Below are 3,039 nucleotides of genomic sequence, written 5' to 3'. Positions count from 1 at the left end.
TCAAAGTCCTTAATGTTAGTCGCATCTGTAACATCCTTTTGCCATGTAAGGTAACAAACATATTCACAGGTTCTGGGGATTAGGACATGGACATCTTTGGGAAAAGGGGGTTAGGGAGGGCATTACTCTGCCTACCCCAGCACTTATTACAGAGGATCACCAGAGTAGTGAAGAGCTCAAATTGGATACAGACAATCAGACTAAGAAGAATTGAAGATGATCCCAAAATTTATTGCCTGGGAGAGAAAAAGATAATGTTTATAAAGGGATTCATGCAGTAAGTGTATAATAAGTGGTTGCTGCTTCAAAGGATAATGATACAAGTTACAGAAATGCAGTAACTCAGAAAGGAAAAGAAGCTTAGAGAAGTGGAAGGCGATGAAGCAACATAACACTTGCAGAGAACAGAATTTGGGATCCAAGTTTTCACTTTATGTTGGATCGGCCAGTGGTTTGCATGTCAGGAAGTACTGAGTCTACCAAGAACTCTTGTTTCTCTCAGAAGTAAGAGTCAGGGAGAATAGTAAGGAAGCAACTCCCTGGCCTCTTTCTGCCACAATTGCACCATTTATAGATTCTGAAGAGAAAGGGAAACTTTTATAAAAAGAAGGCAACATATTTGAAACTCATAGAAATGTTACTTTTTCCTTTTCTTTTTTTTTTCTGGGAACATATGGGAAACAAATCCCTTCTAAAACTAAAGCCCAGCCATGAGAGATTATGAGATTTTTCAGGCTTTTCCTATAATCTTTCTTACATTTGTCTCTTTAAACACATTTAACTTGACCTTTGAAAAGTTGCTGATAAGCGGTTATCAAACAAGAGTTAAATTAACAAACCCTCCCACCTTGCTTGGTTGGGTGGTAGCTTCCAAGGCCACTGTAAATGTGTATCAGCAAATCCAGAAACAGCCAGGAAGGGAACAAAGTTTAGTCTGTGAGTAAACAGTCGGCTGCCCAGCAGTTTCACGCTGTCCAGTAGTTTCATGCTGTCCAGACTTCAGGTCTAGGTAAGTAGTTTTTTTTTTTTTTTTTTTTTAACTATTATGACATTTTAATGTAATAATGACTATGAGAATAATTTCCACATAAGATTAAATCAAGTTTCTACCTGGCTCTAAATCTTGTGTACTAGACCAACTTAAAGTTTCTTTCTGCCTGTAGACAGGAGGATGGAATAAAAAAAGAAAAAAGTATATATTAAAAAAAAAGTTTCAATATTCACAAGTAGTTTTATTTTTAAAAAGGAAAAGGAAAGCCATGAAGTTTTGGAGCAAGTATTCTGCTAAGACCAGTCCTGTTTGAGTGGAGTGATTTTTAATGTCTTTTTAAAATTACTTACGTTGGGTGAAGATGTTTATAGTTAGAAATTAAAAATGAGTGAATATACAACTAGTGCCTAGAGACTGATATTTTTCTAAGTAGTACTTAGGTTTCTGCACTTGAGGCCAAATGTGGCCTTGTGGATCCCTGACTATGGCCTTTCGACTGAATCCAAATTTTACAGAACAATTCCTTTTATAGATTTGTAACGTTTGGATTGGGTGGAGGAATCACACTTGAGGATCTGGAGGGCCGCAGGTAGCCTTGAGGCCAAAAGTTTCCCACCCCTAATAGATTCATGGTATCAATTTATGTTAGCAAACATTTAGTAGTCTCTCAGATAATAAAACTGACGGTTTTTGATGGTCAAAGAAATTAAATAAATGAGAATAAAGTCGAATTTAATACACCATAACAAGATGTTGAGTTCCTAGATTTAAGAGCCGGCAGAATGTTATTTTCAGAGAAGGAACTTTGTGAAACGGATCAAGGTGGCAAGCAGCCTGAGAAATTTTATGCAACTTAAGAGAAACCTGGTTTTTCTTTTTTTAAAAGATTCTAACATCTGTACTGATTTTTCACACTAAATTCCTTGTACTGTGGTACGTAAAATGTTTCATATTTGAAATTAGAGTTGCCATGTTTCAGCTGTTCTCCTCTGTGTAGAGATTAGGATCCAGGAACTACACATTGTTACACAAACATATTGACTTTATGGAGTGCAGCTATGAGAAAGTTAAGGTTGCACTTGGTGTTGAGATTTTCTATTTCCCTTCTACCACAATGTATTTAAAAAATGACTCCCGGTACATGATAATTTTATGAGTTTTGAATACAGAAATAAAGTTTGATGGGATTAATACTTAAAAGTTCTAAAGGCTGGCTCTTAGCCTGAGCCTTTCGAATTGCTCAGAAGCGCTGAAAAGAAAGGTTGTTTATACAGAAGGTCACTGGGTTTCCCCTTCCTCTGAATTCACCTCAGACCTCAGGGATATTCAGTCTATTTCTTTATCCTCCTTCTTATTCCTGCTTTGCTGTGCGAGAGCCCAGATGGTGGTACTGGGCTCCAGCTGACTCTTAGGGAGGTGGAAGCCCAGAACACACTGTGCTAAGCAGGCTTTGGGGCTGTAATGAAGTGAAAACCCCTACTCCCCCTTTGAATTGTGGAGTCTTGCAGAGTCTCATGGAGTCTCTCTGATTCTGGGTTCCTGAGCTGATAAACATCTCCAAGTAATAGCTTCTGCTGGGCCATGGAGCAGAAGTAGGTGGGGAAAAGGGATCCTAGGAGAGAAGCCAGCATGACAGGTGACACTGTTACTAGGAGAACAGCTATTTCCTCAATAAATTTGAAATATTTTAGTCATTTAATGACCTGGAAGGCCATCCAGGTGTGTACTGGCTGAATCATAACCAGTCCCTTTGGGATTATTTTTAAACCTCTAGTAGCTGCTTGTAACATCCAGACCATTGTCCATGCCCTGCACGATCGGCTTCTGACCACGTTTTACCTCGTTGCCTACTAGTGTTCTCCTCGCTCAGGTCACTCCAGCTGCACAGGGCTTTTTGCTATTTCTTGAACACATCAAGCTGGTTTTCTGACTTAGGACCTTTGCTGCCTAGAAACCTCTTCCCTGCCTTCCTTCAAATCTCTACTCATATGCCTCCTCCTCAGAGATGCCTTCCCAGGCTGCCCTCACTAAAACAGTACTTTATTCCA

The 3,039-nt window shown here is 39.2% G+C and overlaps 1 protein-coding gene across 1 annotated transcript in view; it reads left to right on the top strand.

Moving 5' to 3' along the window:
• Positions 1 to 849: 849 nt before the first annotated feature.
• MAP3K13 (mitogen-activated protein kinase kinase kinase 13) overlaps positions 850 to 3,039 on the top strand; it is a 146,865-nt gene continuing 144,675 nt past the window's right edge. The window contains exon 1 of the mRNA XM_012806923.2: positions 850 to 1,009. The gene's annotated coding sequence lies outside the window, so the exon portion shown is untranslated. The remainder of the gene's footprint in view (positions 1,010 to 3,039) is intronic.

This window comes from Otolemur garnettii, unplaced genomic scaffold, assembly GCF_000181295.1.
Source record: "Otolemur garnettii isolate 467f Iridium unplaced genomic scaffold, OtoGar3 scaffold00060, whole genome shotgun sequence".
Classification (NCBI taxonomy): domain Eukaryota; kingdom Metazoa; phylum Chordata; class Mammalia; order Primates; family Galagidae; genus Otolemur; species Otolemur garnettii.
This window is presented reverse-complemented; position numbering and strand designations above follow the sequence as displayed.